The 12,975-nt window shown below is 33.5% G+C and overlaps 2 long non-coding RNA genes across 2 annotated transcripts; both read right to left on the bottom strand.

The window, feature by feature from the left end:
* Positions 1-6,774: 6,774 nt before the first annotated feature.
* On the bottom strand, positions 6,775-8,444 carry LOC106620743 (uncharacterized). The gene is made up of 3 exons (XR_011397222.1): positions 7,887-8,444; positions 7,486-7,824; positions 6,775-7,428 (listed from the first exon to the last, which is right to left on the bottom strand). It is a non-coding gene; the product is annotated as an uncharacterized lncRNA (long non-coding RNA).
* A 1,370-nt stretch (positions 8,445-9,814) lies between these two features.
* LOC118681074 (uncharacterized) lies at positions 9,815-11,454 on the bottom strand. Its single transcript, XR_004976684.2, has 2 exons — positions 11,071-11,454; positions 9,815-10,952 (listed from the first exon to the last, which is right to left on the bottom strand). It is a non-coding gene; the product is annotated as an uncharacterized lncRNA (long non-coding RNA).
* Between the last annotated feature and the right edge of the window lie 1,521 nt (positions 11,455-12,975).

Genomic DNA, 12,975 nt, shown 5'->3' with positions numbered 1-12,975 from the left:
TGTATCACCTAAAACCAATCGAGATAGATATGGAGTTATACAACAATATATAATATTGTGACGAACATAGATGATGGAACAAAATTGAATGAACGATAAACTGCCAGAAGCAACTAGTTAGCGAATTCGTAGTTGCCAGAATGTTCTAGAAGCAATGTTTTGTTACAGATTTACTATATAAGGGCTGCCGGTTTGTGCAGCAGACACAGTTCTAGTTAGAGTGTTGTCGTGATAAGAGCAATTAAGCTATAAGCAAGAAGTTGTAAGCTCGAATAACGAGCAATAAGTGTTAAGTTGTTGGAATAAGAAATAAAGATAAGTGTGCAGCCATTAAATTGGGACTTTTATTAAACAATCCAGTGATCGAACTCAAGAGTGAGTTACAGGTAGACGATTTATCGAGAAATCCGTTACAATTGGTGTCAGAAGTGGGATTTTCAAATAAATTCCCAAGGAGATAATTATTTGAAAATGGCCAAGTTTAACGATCTGAAGATTTTACAGCTGAAAAAGGAGCTGGAGCTGGAGCAACGTGGTTTGGCGACTAATGGATTAAAAACTGAATTACAATCACGGTTGAGAGAGGCCTTGGAGGCGAAAAACATTAATGTGGAGGAATATGTCTTTCACATGGAATTAGAGGAAGAGACAACAATAATAGAAGAAAAGGAAGAGGCTCAATGCTCGTCAAAGATTGTGGACATAAACATGATTTGTGCTGCAATATCGCAGATGGGGAATGAGATGTCAACGCTAATGTCCACACAATTTAAAGAACAGGATACACGTATGTCTCAAATGGAAACGCGATTGTCAACGCATTTGGAAGAGCTGCTCGCAGCGCAACATGCACGTTTTGCAGCACAGTTGTCAGCACCGAAAGAGCTCGACGTGCATATGTCAGCGCAGGTATCCTCACAGTTGGAAGAGGAGGAAGCATGTGAACCAGGATCTTCACAGTATGAAGAGCAAGAAGCTTGTATTACAGCAAAAGTGTCTTCGCAGTCGGAAGAACTGAACGGGCGTATGCCAGCGCAGGTGTCCCCACAGTCGGAAGAGGAGGAAGCGTGTGTACCAGTACAAGGGTTCTCACAGTCGAAAGAGCTGGAACTGCGTATGTCAGGGCAGGTGTTCCCACAGTTGGAAGAGGAGGAAGCGTGTGAACCAATAAAAGGTTCCTCACAGTTAGAAGAGCTAAAAGCTTGGATACCAGCACAAGTGTCCTTACAGTTGGAAGAGCAGGAAGCGTGTATACCATCACAGGTGGAAGATCAGCATAAAATTGAACCTGAAACGAATGACTCTGTGCAAGAAGATCCAGAATTGGAAGGTGCATTACATAAGGTGGAGTTGAACCAATAAACAACGATTGGAGAAATAACTACAGGAAGGCCAGTCACAAAATCATATTGGGCAGAACGGAGCAGTTTGAAGTTAGTGTATGGCTGCTTGCATCGAGTGTGGAAAAGCGAAAATGGGCAAACCTTCCGAGTACTTATGGTTGTTCCAAGGGTTGGAATTCCTGATATTCTTAACGTGCAGTACAAATGTCCAAGAGGAGGGCACTTGAGAGACATGAAATCCTTGGAGCTGGTTGTCAATCAGATAGAAAGGATTGCGAAATATGCTGAGAACATTGTAGCTAAATAATCAAGGTCCAGGATTCATGGGCAGATGAAACAGCACAATTCGCGTGCGCCAGGTGAGAAAATAGGCGTGTATGAAGATGGTCCATTCCCCACCAATAAATTAGGAAATAGCCATGTTTTGGTAGTCAAGGACCATTTCAATGAATGGCCACAAGTATACACAATTCCTAATCAAGAGACTGAACCAGTGGCGGAGGCATTCATCAACAAGTGGGTAACGAGATTCGGTGTTCCAATGGAGTTACGTTCTGATCAAGAATGGAATCTCGAGTCAGCTTTAAGTCAAGGGATGTACCAGAAACTGAGTATCCGGAAAACGGATGGAATTAACTCCAAGAAGAGAAGGACGGCTAACGATGTCAGCACCAGCCTAGAAGACGAGATGGGGGACATAAAAGCTTTGTGTTTGATATCGCAAATATGTCTAATCGGGACGATCAGACTTAGGTGGAGGGCAGTGTGACGAACATAGATGATAGAACAAAATTGAATGAACGATAAACTGCCAGAAGCAACTAGTTAGCGAATTCGTAGTTGCCAGAATGTTCTAGAAGCAATGTTTTGTTACAGATTTACTATATAAGGGCTGCCGGTTTGTGCAGCAGACACAGTTCTAGTTAGAGTGTTGTCGTGATAAGAGCAATTAAGCTATAAGCAAGAAGTTGTAAGCTCGAATAACGAGCAATAAGTGTTAAGTTGTTGGAATAAAAAATAAAGATAAGTGTGTAGCCATTAAATTGGGACTTTTATTTAACAATCCAGTGATCGAACTCAAGAGTGAGTTACAGGTAGACGATTTATCGAGAATTTCGTTACAATGTAATATAAAAAAGATCTTGGTTACGAAAAGAGTTGGATTCCGAGTGACTGTCTGTCTGTCCGTGCAAGCGATAACTTGAGCAAAATTTAGACATCATGATGAAACTTGGTACATATTCCTTGGCACCCAAACAGCCGTTAAGCGAAAATACATACATAATGTGTCATAACTAAGTACTAAATTAAGATACAAAACTGTAATTTGGTACAGCAGATCAAGGGACACCTATGTCAATTTTTTTAAAGTGGCCGTGTCATCGTCCCCTAAATGGTTTAATGTACATATCTCCCAAACCGCTGCTAAATTATTTTAAGCATTTCTTCATACGCTGTGAAAATGGGTAAAATCATCCAAACCCCATATGGTAAAAATATCAAAACCCCATAAACGGTTGTGTTAAAAACTGCGATATCTCACTGAATAAATGCATGAAATTTTACAACCAAGATGCCAGGGAAGGGTTTTACGGGAGCAGGTGCACCGTCCACCTTTGGGGGAAATCCTATATCTTAAAAACTACTTGACCAATTTCAACCAAATTTGATTAGTAAGGTTATCCAAATATTTCTATCACACGCTGTGAAAATGGGCGAAATCGGAAACGCCTAGTTTATACAGGTATATAACAAACTTTTAAATTTAATCTGATTTTTCTACTTCAGAGTAAACAAATTAAACATCAATGCAGTTATCAATATGAGGTTTGGAGAAAATCGGAACAAAATATTCCATAGCCCTTATATACCTTGTTAGTTATAGTTGACATCACTAAAAGGGCAAACCAAATACCATGTATATGTACATAATTAAGTTTCTTATGTATTACACCTGTTACTCTTTTCATTGTTATTTTTACATACTAAGTACAGTTTTTTGTTCACTTCAATAAAACATTTCGTATCGAACGAACGTCTTTGTGTTAAATGTTCTAAAGGTATGTTAACAAAAAATAATTATGTAAGAATTGCAAACTTCCTGTTGGCTTTATACTGTTTATATTGGTCGATATGTAAGATATTTTAGCAAAATTAAATGAAAGTATAATATGGGATATACTATAGTTTATGTCAGTGCCATCGAAAGCCAATGATATGATCGCAATAAAATTTAGGCATATAAAGTTAATTTAAGGTATGTGATCTCACCTTTCATCATTTCAAGTTCCCAGATACAGAATATGTGGACCTCAGTGCCTGTGGTTGAAAATATCGGTAAAACTCAGAAATTTATTATTGAAATTCAAAGAGAATCTTTTGATCAGAATAGTGTACCCTTGACTCAAAACAGGTTTAATCTTACATTACACCCCACATACTTAACATAAACATTTTTGAACCTCCGGTTGATTTTACAGCGTATATACCAGACAGCATGTGAGATGTCTTACGGAAATTCAGAAAATGTGTATCTCTAAAAACATCTTTGTGCCACATTTTACCGAAAATATCGGTCAATATGTGAGATATATTAATGAGTTTCAATTATGGTTTTGAAATGCTTATGAATAATATGTGAATACAATTTGATGGCAATGATGGGTTTGTTTTTTCTGATATTAGTATGTGTATACAATATAATGAATTTTGTATTTTTCTATATATATATCTTACTAAAAATAACTGAACATGTTACGACAAATATACAGCGAAAGTCGGATCAAGTTATCTCATATATATCATTATATAACGGACAGGATGTAATGCCATATAACGTAGTATACCTATTATAGAGAAGGTTCATTTGCGGACTAGCGTGTGAATTTGCAAAATCTAACAAGATAAGATGGACGGATTTCACCAGAGAAAAGGAGAAATTTTAACATTGGCGCGTGAATAGAGCTGAGCATTGAATAAACATTATGCCCAGAGACTTGTTTTGATATTAGAGCTGCATGTTAGCCTTTTGGCTTATGTTTGTATACATACGTTTATATCTTAATATATAAAAATCCAGTGTCACTGTGTATGTTCCGAAATAACTCAAAAACGAGTCAACTGATATTCATGAAAATTGGCATGTATATGTAATTTGGTCCAACTTGAATGATAGGATAGTTATTATTTCAATTAATCGTCTCAACAATTAATAATTAACAATAAACTGATCATCAATGTTGATTGTTGTCATTAGTCGTAGGTTCCATAAGTCTGGAACAGATGGCGCCTCAAGCGAGTTTCTTTACAGAGAACTGTAAAATTTTGTCCTGTGCACCTGATAGATGGCACCACACATTAATGTAGTATACTTTCTTATAGACTACACACTATACATGTGTTATTTTGACTATATAACTTGACGTCGCTTCTTTTGAATCATTTTTCATTTTGTCTTCGTTGCTTACATTACTTTGACAGTTACATAAATACAGCCAAATATACAAAATCCGAAAACAACGAAATTCATTCACATTAAAAATTAAATTAATATTTTTAGTAAAATGCGACCAAGAAAATCTAACCTTAATATTCCGATGATACCATCCGATTCTCCCATACCATTTAAAAGACTACAGTTTCCCATTCGTTTAGCTTTCGCGATGACTATAAATAAATCTCAAGGCCAAACAATGTCTATTTGCGGTTTAGACTTGGAAAATCCATGTTTCTTTCATGGGCAATTATACGTGGCCTGTTCACGAGTAGGAAGACCATCAAGCTTATTTGTATTAACCAAAGACCGGTTGACCAAAAATATTGTACACCGATTGGCGCTTCATTAAACATTGGAACTGTGATTTATTACAATTATTAATTATTAATTTAGAGTATTAATTGTTAAACAAAAATTTTTAAAGTATTTGTTGAATAAATGTTATATTAATTTGTGTTAAATTTTCTGTTTCAAACCACAGCAACGCGTGGCCGGGTCAGCTAGTGCAATTATATTTATTAATATGCATTTCAAATTGTTAATTTTTATGAATGCATGCAAAACTGATAACACTCTAATTAAACTATGTAATTTTTAAAATAATATTTATAGTCAATTTGGACTTGTACATTTAATAATTTTATATGATTTTTACATAATATACTTTCCTAATAAATATTTGGTATTGCAATTGTTATTTGCAGAGATTTAATTTATTAGAAAAGATAGATATGTACATCTTTTATCATATTAATCTTATATACTAATGTAAACACATGCATCATGCACATATGAATGTATGTACGCATTCAGAAATTTAAATCATGATTTTATCACTTATATATGTATATGTACATATAATATAATCATGATGGTTGCCGGATAAAAAGAAGGCTACATGGGCAAACATCGCCCGAGGGCTAGGAGAAACAGGTTTATTAAGGAAATACGAATGGTTGAGTCCTCTTTCGGCAGTGCGGCGCTCATTACGACACTTGGCCACTGCTGAAAAATATAGACTTCTTAAAACCGTTTGTAAAGGCTAGACCGTAAGTTCATATTTATTTACATGTAAAGTATTATAGACATATTTATTTATATATATTATTTTATAGAAATCGCTGCACATCAAATATATTTGATTTTCAAAACTCGTCGAAATTCGCTGTTGGTTGATGCAGAGGAGTCTCCGCAGTTGATGCAGTCGCCGCCGGAGTTGTCGGCGTAAAGGAGTAAGGAGAAAACGAAGGAAGACAAACAGCGACGTTGACGACAGTTTTAAAGAAGCCGTTGAATTATACAAAAAAGCGTGTAAGGAGCGGGCTTCTCAAAAAGGCAGCGAGACGGTGCAAGCATCCGACAAAATGTTGGTGAAACTCATACATATATAATGACTGATATGAGCTAAGGTAAGCAGATGAAAGCCACACAGGTGCTCAGCAATAATTTAATGGCCATAGAAGCGGAGCTAGAGGAATTTGAATTTAGCCATGTCTGATCGTGTGTTCTTTTTTAACGTCTGTTAACATTTTGCCGAATGCTTGCACCGTCTCGCTGCTTATTCATATATATTACATGATTTACTTTGGTCCTATGTAATTGTACCTACATATATATTTACATACATATATATTCATATATGTTTATTAACTGAATTACTTTGTTCATATGTACCTCCAGAGCAGATATCTATATTAATTAATTTTTAATAATAGCTTTAAAAATTTGTTATTGAAATTATACTTATATTTACATATGTATATAACAATGAATGCTTTTGAATCATGTATCCTTTTTATTTTTTTATATACATAGTTATGTTTGTTGTTGTAGCGGCTGAAAACATTCTTGAAGTAACTTCGAGGAATGGTTCAGAGCTATATATATAATATATATTTATATTAAGTGCAATTTAATAAATAAATGTACAGATGGTTTAAGTTATAGAATAATCTATAGTTTTATTAAAATTAACGAAAATATATATAATGTATACATTGTAAATTCAAAAAATACACCGCATGTTTTTTATTATAATCTTAGGTTGAAATTAAATTTAAAAACAACAAAAAAAAAACAAAAAAAACTACTTAGCGTATACATGATTTTCTTGAAATGACACCGCTCGTTGGTTTACAAAATACTCTGCCAAAAAGTCCCTTAAACGCAATGAGCTATTAGTATTACAATAGATGCATGCGTCGAGATGTATTTATTGAAAGTAATGCACCTCCAAATCTTCACGCCATTCTGCTTGCAGTATTCCGTGCTCTGCGCTGTCTGTGTCTACAAATGTGTCTGGACAATACCAACGATTATGATCATTCAGAATTACAAATTGTGCAGAACCCAGCACCAAAGCAAGTTTTTATTACTCGAAGAGCTCGTGAAAACTGGTAAATTGCTTTTTTTCGTGGTAGCTGTAAGCCGGGATAAGGTCGCATTAAGTTTTCCTTCAATGGAAACGCTGCGTTAACTACAAAAAATGTGGAAAATGTGCTGTGGATTCATTCCATAAAGGAGTTCTTGGTGGTAGTGGCAATCTGTTTTCCAGGAGTGCTTTCCCAAACGTAATTTGCTGAAAAATGCCTTGAAATAAAATTAAAATAAGTAAATATTAAAATGTTTTAAATCACTTAGTGTTACCTCCGTCACTTTGTCCGGCATAGCTACCAATGCTGTCAGATGTAAACGTATACCTAGCATCACAGGCTGCCATTAAAACTATACTATAGAACCTTGTATAGTTATAAAACAACGTGCCTGAGTTTTGTTGACGAATAATAGCTATATGCTTCCCGTCAATCACTCCAACACGATTTGGTAGATTCCATAGTTTTAAAAAATCAGCAGCAATGTGCTTGTATTGTGGACAATTTTGACCAAAGTATTTCGAACGTTTCAAGTACGATATTCCGCACTCTTGTTTTGTCTAATTTATGCATAGAGGCAACAAGTTCAAAAGGAGTTCCGTGAAAGAGGTACCTACAACATAAATTAAAAATATATGTGAATAAAAGTTAGTGTGCGTGTGTATGTCACTGAACTCCTCCTAGACTTCATTCTTTATAGAACGTGAGTTTTCGTAATAAAGTTGAACGATTTGTTAACGTTGTTCAGATCTAGGTCTTTCCATGATGAAATGCCAAAGAATATTATACAAAGTACCTCTAGTTGGATCACCCGTTAGCTGTCATACAAAATAAACTATGAAATTCATGTCGTTGTATATTGTAGAATAAACTTTTTTATTTGACAAGATACCATTATAAAATTTGGCATGGATTATTGGCTAAAGCCACGGTACAATTTACGAAGAAACTGTTTAGATCCGACCGCTATAGCATATAGCTGCCATACAAACTGACCGATGACAATTAAGTTATTGTATGAAACTTTGTGAAGAGTATTATTTCTTTTTTTTTAATAACATGAAAATATTTATTTAATAGTAAATACCCGAACCACTAAAACGGAATAAACTCCCTGCAGGTGTTATTTAAACGTGAAGGTTTTTACGACATTAACATCCTAACATAAACGAAAGAAACTCCCTGCTCTTGATTGGCCCCGAAGCAATGACAACAGCAACAATAAAAATCTTTATATACTTATATATCTTGTGTGCGTGTGTATGTCACTGAACTCCTTCTAGACGGCTGGACCGATTTTGATGAAATTTTTTGTGTGAGTTCAAAGGGACTCGAGGATGGATTAGATTCACAATTTGATCCACTGGTAAAATTTGTATTTAACTAATTTTTCATTTATAAGTAGTTCTTAATTTTGGAATGTTTTACATGGGATCCGGTAGACTGCGCTACCATCGCAGATGTTAGAACGTTTTACATAGAATTCCGGCAGACTTCGCTGCAATCGTGACAGATATTCAAAAGTATATTTGCCTGGTAGATGGCGCAGAGATCAGATTCTAAGATAGCATTAGTATAGTTTAAACTATTAAGAACAAGCTAAAATCGAAATAATTAAAATAAATTAAATAATTAAGAATTATTAAATAATTAAATAGTTAAAATAATAATTATTTAAATAACAAAGATGTGTAGGAATATTTTTTTTCATTAATTTTTATTTTTCAAAAGGCTTTAAAATAGAAAATGACTTATTTTGTTTAGCATTCGTCTTGTTATTTATATTATATATTATATCATATTATATTTACTTTACTAATATTTTTAATAATAAATTAATATATATTAATCTGTTCATATTATCTACATTCACACATTTCAACGATTAAATTAACTATACGAGTATTACGTTTGTTAAAGCGAGTAATTCCTCCGAAACTCCGAATCACTTACTTTTTCACAGTCATTTTTAAGATCATACATGTGAACAGTAAACATGCTCAGCATTTCTTTTGTAGGTACAAATAAAGTACATTGTTTGTAATTTCGTTGCAAAGAAAATTTAAACATCATTATACTCTGAACCATATCTAATGCTAATTTGTTCCTTAACTTATTTTTTTTCACAGTATATATTAAAAATACTCTCTCGACAACAGCATCTAAAATAGGAATAGTTATCAGTGCTAAAGCAAGTTTGGCAACATTTTTAAATCCTGAATCCACCTGAATCAAGATCTTCATTAACATTCGACCAAAATGGAACTGTTTCTTTGGTATTTTCCCATTGTTTATTGGATATCATGTTCCACTCTTTCATAATGTAATATTTCGATCCGTACAATGGTTATCTTATAAATTGCTCCAACAATTTCACTATATCAGGTTTCCTTTGTGATGTAGCGTATAACGGTGTAAGACCATTAATTGATTTTAAGATTGCAATATTAACAGGTTCCTGACTTTCAGTACATAATTTTGCTAACAATTTTTTACACCGATCTCGAATATTGGATATTTCATTTAGTGGAATTGATTTTGCTGCCTGATCAAAGTTGTAACCTAAAAAAATTGATGATGTATAAATCAGATAATTTTGAAACTGGAATGTAACTAAATCGTCATCTTTATTTTTTTGTAGTTGAGTTAGAACAACAATTTTTTGTAGAATACTCTAATACAAAAAAATAAGTCTTCAAGCAGTTTAAATATCTCTATATTACATATATAAATATCTCTATATTGTAGTACTTTGAAACAGTTTATTTAAATTAGTCAATAGTTCTAAATTAGAGTGCAAAAAACCCATAAATAGTTTATACGCCGGACAAACAATTATGTCGTATAAGTACTGCGCTTGTAAACATTTGTCGTTACTTTTAGCTAGTTCAAAGAGCAGTTTTAAATTATCTCCCTGCTCCAAAATAGTATTAATAGCTGAATATCTTGCAAGCCATCGTGTCCCGCTCAAACCAGCAATTTGTTTCGGATCCTTAGCTTCATTCATAACATTGTAAAGTAATCTATGTTCGTCTTTGCGTTTTGGACTGTTGGAAAACCAATTGTGAACTTCCCTGACAAGATATTCCAGTTGACGAAGCAGTGTAGAGAGTAGCAGATACATTTAATAATTATAACATCAGGAAGTTCTTATTTTAACAGCGATGAAACAGAGTGATTTACACGCACCACCACATTAGCACCACCGACTCCAATCCCAACTAAATTTTTCAAAGAAAGCCTGCAGTTTTAAAGCTTTGTAAATACCATTGGCAGTAGCATCAACTATTTTCACAATACGATAGAATGTTGTTATTAATGTCTTTTTCTTAAAAAAAAAATAACGCATCATTATGCACAAAACTTTCTCAGTTAGTACATCTGTGCTTTCATCAACAATAAGTGAGAAGGGAGCCTCCTTCATATCATTTATTAAGTCTTCAAGCATGCACGGACCTAAACTATTTTTAATGAGAGCAGCGCACTTTGTCCGATGCAATATCATGTTACCAAAAATTGCCGAATCAAGGTCAATTTTTTTTAATAACTCGTGATCAATTGTAACAATCGATGTGTGTTCTGCTGCAAGCTGAAGTTCCTTAACTTTAGTGTCTGGAGGTTTTATAACTGGCAACGGACGACACTCAAGTGTGCTTTATTAAATCTTTTTTATGCGCTGCATAAACAGATATTTACAAAACGCCTTCGTACTATCACGAGTAGGATCAGGATATAACTAATCTACAAGAATATTGAAAAAAAGTTCTATTCATAAACAAAAACTCTTTGAAAATCAAATTAAATATATCATATTGAAGTAGAAATAGAAAAGAAATTATTAAAATTATAAAAAACGAACCTTTCAACCTATCATTTTTTCCCCATTCTTTGGAATATTTTTGAAAATTTTTTTTCCTTAAAGCTCATTATTTATGTTAATATAAATCGTGAGTTATTGTGCAGTGTTTAAAATATAAAACTTGTTTCTTACTAGACTCAGAACTTTTCAACATTTCAATAGTAAATTCCACTGAGTGACGTAGACTACAATATAGATGCGTGAATCTGTATCTATAGCACAACTTTAAATTTTCATTGTACACTTTTCTGGTACTTTGCTTCAGTATATTCAGTAAATTTTTAATTAAAAATTTAGGGTAAAATCCCCCAAGTTGGCATCACTGAACTGAGCCTTTGCGATGGGACAAAGCGACAATGAAATCAGTCTGCAACATTGTATAGACCAACAGATAACCAAAAATCAGCTGTTTTCCTATGTGTGTGACACAGCTGAGATCACATGATCGAATCTGCCTTTTGACACAGAAATGTAAACAAAAAGAATGCAGTTTAACAACTTGTTTGTGAACATGTTTTTATAATCGAGAATATTAATGAAAACTTTCAAGAATATTTTCGAAACGAAAGGTTATTATATATTTATTGCTTTTCCTCACCACCACTGAGGTTGCAATATAGGTGCGTTACCGATCTTTTTTGGATGTTCGGTTCCCCAAAAGCCCTATATTCACCCATATAATATATACAGTTCTAACACAATCTAATTTTCGTAACAAATATAATCAGTTTAATGTATATTAATTACATTAACAATATAAGTTGAAATATACAACTTGATTTAAACAAAAACGGAAATAAATATATAAAAATCAGGTACAAATCAATTGTATTCATAAACAAATAAATATATGTGAAAACAATCTACTTGTATTAATTTTAACAAAAACAAAAATAATTGAATAAAATTCAGGAAAAACAATAATAATAAACAAAACAATCTACTAAGTAATAAATAATATTGAGAAAATATTCCAAATCACTCACAGCGAAATACTAATTAAAAACCCCTATCAAAGTAATAGTGGTGGAGAAAAGGGTCCTATACTCGGTACACGAAAACACTTAGCGAACAAAAAAAATACGTAATAATAAGCGTACAAACCTAATTACAAAAATTCTTATTTCAAAATCATAGATCCAGGTAAGGGTAGGTTTTTGAAATCATTTTGTTTCACTTTTTTGTTAAAAGCATTTACTAGGAAATATGTTCTAATTCTAATGAATAAACATTTTATAATATCGGAATTACAATTTTCACAACAATATTATGGTTCTACGTTCACCCTTTCCGACCGATCCTGTGGCAAGTTGAATCAAAATGTGGGTGGTTTTACTATTTGGCTACATTGCTTTTCAGTAGTGAAGAAGAATTCTTCTTCAGTAATACCATCATCAAATATTGGCAAAGGCATTAAACAATCAGGTTTTGTTTTTAAATATTTGTAATACAAGTAACCGCAGAAATATACAAAAGCAGTTTTATGTAGAAAGCTGTTTCGTCTACATCTACATTTACCTCGATTGGTATATTTTGAAATGAAGTAGAATTGGAAAACCTTGAAAAGTTTGCCAAGAGGTGCTTTAACCAAAGCGTCGTTACAGGCGTTTTGGAAGGAGCTATTACAAAATGACTCACACTGGTCAACTGGCAAGAGTTCGCAATTTTATTTATCTACACATCTTATATATCCCCAGACTTTTCTGAAAATACAAACCCCCCCTCTGCGTATATGTCCAAAAAAATTCTCCAGTCTGTCCTGAGTCAGTTTTCTAGTCATTAAATGTGTGAATCTCTTATTTGACCAGAAGCGCCACAAAGGTCTTAAGCTACTTATATTAAAAAGCCGACTTTTTATAAAGCTAAAAGTGTTTGTTGTTTTGTGACCGAAAAAACTGTGCACTT

This window comes from Bactrocera oleae, chromosome X (assembly GCF_042242935.1).
Source record: "Bactrocera oleae isolate idBacOlea1 chromosome X, idBacOlea1, whole genome shotgun sequence".
Taxonomy (NCBI): Eukaryota; Metazoa; Arthropoda; class Insecta; order Diptera; family Tephritidae; genus Bactrocera; species Bactrocera oleae.
This window is presented reverse-complemented; position numbering and strand designations above follow the sequence as displayed.